Source organism: Equus przewalskii, chromosome 9 (assembly GCF_037783145.1).
Source record: "Equus przewalskii isolate Varuska chromosome 9, EquPr2, whole genome shotgun sequence".
Taxonomy (NCBI): Eukaryota; Metazoa; Chordata; class Mammalia; order Perissodactyla; family Equidae; genus Equus; species Equus przewalskii.
Window position 1 is genome coordinate 66459683 of NC_091839.1, and position 7224 is coordinate 66466906.

A 7224-nucleotide genomic window follows, 5' to 3' on the forward strand; every position below is an offset into this window, starting at 1 on the left:
CAGAGGGATGTGATTTAGGAAAGACTCCATGACTTCTGGTCTCTGGTTCTGCTGTAGGGAGCTGGACGTTGCCACTCTGTTCTAACAACAAGAAATAGCTGAATAGACTGAAAAATCAACAACTCTTCTTGGATCCATAGAAGAGAGGAGGACACAGGACAAGCTACTGCCCACAAGATTAGAGAGACAGGTGAATACAAGGCATCTCGGCCTCCCTAAGCAGAGACTCAAGAGAGGAAACGGCCATGGGACCCAGTGCAGGAGGTAGGACAACCTGAACCGTAATTGACGAGTTGCTGGAGGCTCAGAGAAGACAATGCTGAGAGTTAACAACTCCAGGGGGACCCAGTCATAGGGGGTTCCCACAGTATTCTGAGACTGACCTCCAGGAGCTCCACCAGGTTCTCACACTATATATTGGAGAAAGAGCCCCTCATGCTTCCGGTGTGTGGGAAGAGGTGAACTATTTTGTGTTTTTTTTTCTTTTAAGGAAGATTGGCCCTGAGCTAACTGCTGCCAATCCTCCTCTTTTTGCTGAGGAAGACTGGCCCTGAGCTAACATCCATGCCCATCTTCCTCTACTTTATATGTGGGATGCCTACTGCAGCATGGCTTGCCAAGCAGTGCCATGTCAGCACCCTGGGATGCCAACCTGTGAACCCTTGGCCACCAAAGCAGAACATGCGCACCTAACCACTGTGCCACAGGGCTGGCCCCTAAAGGAACTATTTTGAAATGCACCAGAGCATTCTGTTCTTAGCAAGGCCTGCCCTCAGGAGAAACCAGTTAACCAGAGCCTAACCTGCTGGGGTATTCCCAGAGCCTAACTGACCTGGGGAAGGGAAATACCCAACTCCAGACCATTCTAGCCATCCTGTTCCACCTAAGGGGGAGGAAAAAAACCCTGAGAAACACTCACGAATTCACAGTCTAGAGACACAGGCTCACTAAAGACTGAGATGGAATCATGGGACCATGAGCGCTTCCCCTCCCCCACCCCTTGTCACCACATGGCTAAAGCCTATTCATAGCAGTTCCTTTTACCTGGTACCTCACATCCAACTATCAAGAAAACATGACCAGTCATACCAAAAGACAAAAAACGCAATTTGAGGAGACAGAGCAATCGCCAGAACCAGATATGGCAAGGATGTTGGAATTATCAGACCAAGAATTTAAAACTTTGATTGACATACTAAGGTCTCTAAAGGATAAAGCAAACAGCATGCAAGAAAGACTGCACCAGCCACTGCTGGCTTAGAAGGTGGAAAGGAGCCACAAGCCAAGGAATGCCAGCAGTCTCTAGAAGCTGGAAAAAGCAAGAAAACGGATTGTCCCCTAGGTGCTCCAGAAAGGAAAACAATCCTGCCGGCACCTTGATTTTAGCACAAATAAGAACCATTACAGAATTCCAAGCTCCAGAACTGTAAGATAATAAACATGGGTTATTTTAAGGCACTAGGTTTGTGGTAATGCATTACAGCAGCAGTAAGTCATTAATATTGATGTATTCTTGGTCAATTATAGCGCAACATGAATTAGAGCATTTCTTAGTCCAGCGTTTATTTTAAATACCCGCTTTCTTCTTCCAAGGCTGGCCCTGGCACTTGGCGTTATCCTCAGTCTGGGAAAGGACGAACGGGCAGAGGTCTGGCCTCTTAAAGAGTTATGCCGCCTGCCAACCTGCCCAGCCACTGCGGCCAGGGTAGCTGGCGGGATGCTAGAGGCTAAGGCTGGGTGGCTGTGATGCTGAGAACCGCCCCCCTTCCCTAGAGAGCGGATGCTTCCTCCTCCATCTCAGCAATGATCACAAAACTGTGTCACCCTTAACATTGTGACGTTACCTGATTGTTTTAGGAATAAAGGCAGTCACTCCTTAAGTTCTGAGCTGGCTGAGCTGGGGGATCCCCCAGCTGCAATTCTAGAGCAGAGATTTCCTAGAGCAGATGGTGGTGAGGGGGGCTTCTTGCCACGCACTGAGTGCTCTTGTGAGCTCCTACGGGGCTGGGCCTGGGCCTTCTAATTCTCCTTGATCCTCTTCATGGTTAGATTCCACCTCAGCCCTGCTGTTCCTTGACAACAGGTCTTGAGAAGATAACTTACGCTCCCTAGACTTAGTTTCCTCCTCAATAAAATGCCATCAGCACCGAGTTCAGAGACCCTGACTACAACATCCACAGCAGGCACTTAACCAAAGCTCTTGAAAGACAGCAGGAGGATTTCTTTGCTTGTTTATAGCTGCTTTCACTCTGTTTTGAAGCCCAAGGTTTTGTGTACCTTCCCATCTGGACTTGAAATGCGTTATATGTGTGTATTTACAAAATTATATTAACATATTAAATGTACCAAATTCAGTTTCTGATTGTGGGTCTGCTCACCAGGGTCAATAGTTGCTCTCTGCTCAGGATCCTTCTCTCTATGAGGCCAGTTAGGGTCATATAGTGTTCGTTGATTACACCAGAGAAATATTAGGAATGGATGTTTTGCCAAGACTTTTCCTTCCAGCCCAGACACAGAGTCTAGAGTGCTTCTCCCTCAAAATATTCTTTGAGTCATGGGTTTATAAATTCTGACATGCTTTGTGATCTTCAGGATGCTAGACTCTTTACTAACAGTCTCCTTATATTTGAGAAGCTGCTAACAACCCCCAAAGCTCAATGTCTTTAGAACGCATGATTCAACTTTACTTTATCATGAGTCATCATTGACTAGCCCATAGTCATAGTTGGCTAGCCCATCTTCTTCATGACCCTAAGTCAATCTCTGCTCAGCCTCTAGCCAATCCTGACTTTATACAAGGCAAGGGTAAACTTTAGCTCCATTATCTAGGAGTTAGGCTCAGTCACCATTTCTGGACTATCTCTGTGGCAAGATCTGATAACCAGTATTTTGAGTGCTGAGAATTTTGCCTTTCAACTTGCCAGAATTTCAACCTGCTAGAATTCTCCAGCCACTTCAAGCTCAAGGCTGCCATGCTCTTGTCAATCTCCCTTGTGGGAATAATCCTAACAATGAACTACTAACAACCTTCCCCAATATCTTCTGCCTATCTAAGTTCTTCTTGTATCCCAGAATGTCACCACCTGCCAGAATTCCATGTTGGGACATCCTGCAACCTTGGGATGATGGACCACCCATATTCATTCCTACCCTGCTACCTATTCTGCAGACTACATTTTTTCTTGGCACCTGTTCCTTGGTGCTTGTTTCTCCAGCCCCTCCCAGGCTGCCTGCCCCACTGTAGTTAACTGGGTTATGCCTGGCCATATCCCAAGATATGTCAACAATTGATAGATCACACTTGGGGAGCCAGAAAATCTTATTAGACTGAAATGTTAATTAGGACAGGAACTCTTGGAATGTAGCAGCAGGCAGAGCCATCAAGGTTTGGACAGTGGGGAATGTGTAAGCATCACATTAGGGAATTACTCTCTAAGCAAAATATAAAATGAGATGCCTCAAACTGAAAAAAATAAATGGCAACTGATTTTACAAAGCCTAGAAGTTTTAAAAATTCTTTCTGTTTTTTGTTTGTTTTTGTATATTTTTAAAATTAATTTTAATTGCAATAAAATACACATGACATAAAATTTACCATCTTAACCATTTTCAAGTGTACAGTTCAGTGACATCAAGTGCATTCACAGTGTTGTGAAAATTGCCACCATCCATCTCCAGAACTCTTTTCATCTTGCAAAACTGAAACTCTGTACCCATTAAACAATAAACTCTTCTTTCCCTCCCTCCAGCCCCTGGCAACCACCCTTCTACTTTCTGTCTCTGTGAATTTAATTTCTCCTGTAAGTGGAATTATACAATATCTATCTTTTTTGACTGGCTTATTTCACTTAGCACCATGTCCTCTAGGTTCATCCATGTTTTAGCATGTGTCAGAATTTCCTTCCTTTTTAAGTCTGTTGTATGTATATGCCACATTTTGTTTATCCATTTATCTGTCAATGGACACTTGGGTTGCTTCCACAACTTGGCTATTGTGAATAATACTACCATGAACATGGTCGTCCAAATAGCTTTCGAGTCTCTGTTTTCCATTATTTCGAGTATATACCCCAAAATGAAATTGCTCCATCACATGGTAATTCTATTTTCAATTTTTTGAGAAACTGACATACCATTTTCCATAGTGGCTGCACCATTTTACATTCCCACCAACAGCGCACAAGAGTTCCAATTTATCCACGTCCTCTTCAACACTTGTTATTTTCTGTTTTTTTGATAGTAGCCATCTTAATGGCTCTGAGATATCTTTTTGTTTGTTTCCTAAGTCATCTGGAAGTTTTCAGGCTCTGAAAATATTTACAAGTGAAGATCTTGCCATTCCCCTCCCCATAGATGAATAGTGTTCAGGTTAAATGGTATTTTTCATCACTAATCTGTAGCCTGATTATATTTTTAACAACTAAGTTTTTCACCTATCTAAGACTGGAGTTTAGTGAGGCTCTCATCAACAGCTGTTAGGTAAATAATGAACTAAAGATCTCAGTGTGAGTATTTGATCTTATTTGTTTTCCTGGTTTTATTTATATGAAAGTAGCTATAAGTTCCTTTTACTTTGCCCTCCTTCAGAATCCCAACAAATTTATTTTCAAAGGTGACGACATATTTTATAGGTATGCAAAAGACTAAAAAGTTTTAAGGTTTCTGAGGGTCTTGAAGGAATAACCAGGTCCTTAGAAATGTGGGAGTGGTCATAATTATACTCAATAATCATTACTCAAATTATCCCACTATCAGACATTTCAAGGAATAAAGACAAGTTGAAAAGCAAATTACCAGTGAAACGTATCTGTCATTGTATTTCACATATGACATAACCTAGTAAGAAGATAGAATGACTAAAAAACTTAATTAATTTTAATTATTAATTTTAAATATCCACATTAATTCCATGTTATCCAAACAACTAATTTTTTTAACTCTGTGATCATGGTTTTTACAAAGGGTCTTTAATTATATAGAAGTTGAACAAATTGTATTCATGAAGTGATTTTGCCATTCTTTTATTCCTGATGCTTTTCTCGTTTTCATATGAAACAAACTCTATTCCCTATGCTTAGGATGCTCTTCTTTATGTAATTGTCTAAATTCTGCTCATCCTTCAAGGCTTCGCTGAAGTCTTCCCCCACTAGAAGATAATCATCAGGAGGGCAGAGTTTTGGTTTTGTTTAATGCTGATTGATCATTACTTTGAAGAGTATCTGGTGCTAGGAAGGGATCTATAAATGCACAATGAACAAATGATGAATGAATGAATGAATGAATGCGTTAACGTCCTAGACTTTATTGCTCACTCCCTCCTCTAAACTTCTACAGCATGTGGACTCAGTCCATATAACTTATTTGACTCTAACATGTACATTTTGTCATGGACATTCGTGTTGTCCACCAAATATTTATAGTTCTCTCCTAGCACATGGTAGAATCATGCTTTCTCATCCCCTTGAAGTTAGATGTGGACACATACTTGCTTTAGACAATGACATGAGCAGAACTGACAAGTGTGACATCTAGGAGGAAGCTCTAAGAACCATTGAGTGGTTCATCACCTTCCCTTTCTCTTGCTTCAATAACTATAAAAGTAAGCATCAGTATGGAGCCCTCATTAGACTGGGTTCCTGAGTGACTGCAATGAGCAATCTGTGACGGCTATGTAGGAGTAAGAAATAACCTTTGTTGTTATAATCCCCCAAAATGGGGCAGTTATCTGTGTCTGCAGCATAACCTAGCTCTTCCTTACCTGTACACGCTTTGTCTCTGTATGTATCTGTTAATTTGGGTCTTCTCTCTCCAACTGGATCCTAAGTTCTTTGAAAGAAATAACTCTGCTTTGTAGTTCTTTGAGTTCCCTTTTTCCAGTTCAGTACTTTAAACACTGTAGACACTTCACTTATAAATGTTTACCGATGGTGCGTGGTGGCGATGATGATGATGACAATGGTGTTGGTGGTGGAGAAGAAGAGGACAATGACATGAAGTCAACATCAGGTGTACTTATATTTTGAAGCAATCATTTTGGCCTCCGAATCCTTGATTATTTTTTAGAAAAAAACCCCAGTTAGTAACAGACTGGAGTTCGCCATGGTTTTTGAACTTATAAAGTATGTACATTTTGACCATATTTCCTACGTATCCCAGAAGACTGGTCCAATAGAAACTTCTATGTAAACAATGCTGAGATCCTATTCGTATGAAGTTTCATGTTAAATTTGATTGCTAGCTATAAATCATAATTGGAGATCGTGATTAAGAAGGTACTTCTTGCACAAAAGTGCTTTCAACCTGTTAGTCACCTGTTTTAAAACATATTTCCCTCTTCATTTGCCTTATAACACCCATTTGGTGCTGGATATTTTGCAGTCTCTGGAGTGGCTTCAAGGCTATCCTCTTCCAGTCTCAATGACTTCCCATTCTGGAAACATCCTCTTCGCAAATGAAAAAACAAAGCTATCCCTGGAGTTTGGCTTTGGGTGACCCTAAGTGGCTTGAAACTGTCACGGGTCATTTTCCCCCTGGAAGTGAAGAAGGGCTTCCTACAAGTCATTTGTACAGCATTGGACAGAGGATTATGGTGACATATGCCATGTTTTCCTTTAAGAACAACTAAGCCTAAATCTAATTTATAATCAGATCTTGAAAAGTATGACAACTCTCTTGGGGCTACTTCCTCAAGATTACTTAATCCTAGCAATTTACAGGACACCTGAGAACTGTACCACTTAAGAAAGAAGGAGAAACAAGGTCAGTCCTTCTTTTCTCTTGCCCAGCATGGACTGTCATCACGCCCCTCCCCCCCAGCCCCCCATCTCTGTTTCATTTCACAGTCATCGAGGCCATTGATACCAGAAAGTCTGCCACTGCTCTGCATTCACTGTTTCCCACAGTCCCAGACTGGGGATTTCTCCTCCCTCCTGACCTTCATCAGTATTTCGACCGCCCATCCTTTCTCCAGTTACAGTGCATATCTTCAACATTGATTCCATATCCCTGTTCTCATTTTATCTTTCCCTAAGTGCTTTTGAGAGAGAAGATAATTGAGTCATGTCACTCAGAGATCACTATCTTCTGCTGACACTGAACATCTCCCCAAATGGATGAATGAGCAAAGTGATGTTTAGTGGAAGATCAAATAGAGGAGAGAGAGAGGGTGGAGTTCATTCTGTAGAGTCTGATTGGTGGAGGCTGAGATAAAATTAATTACAATTA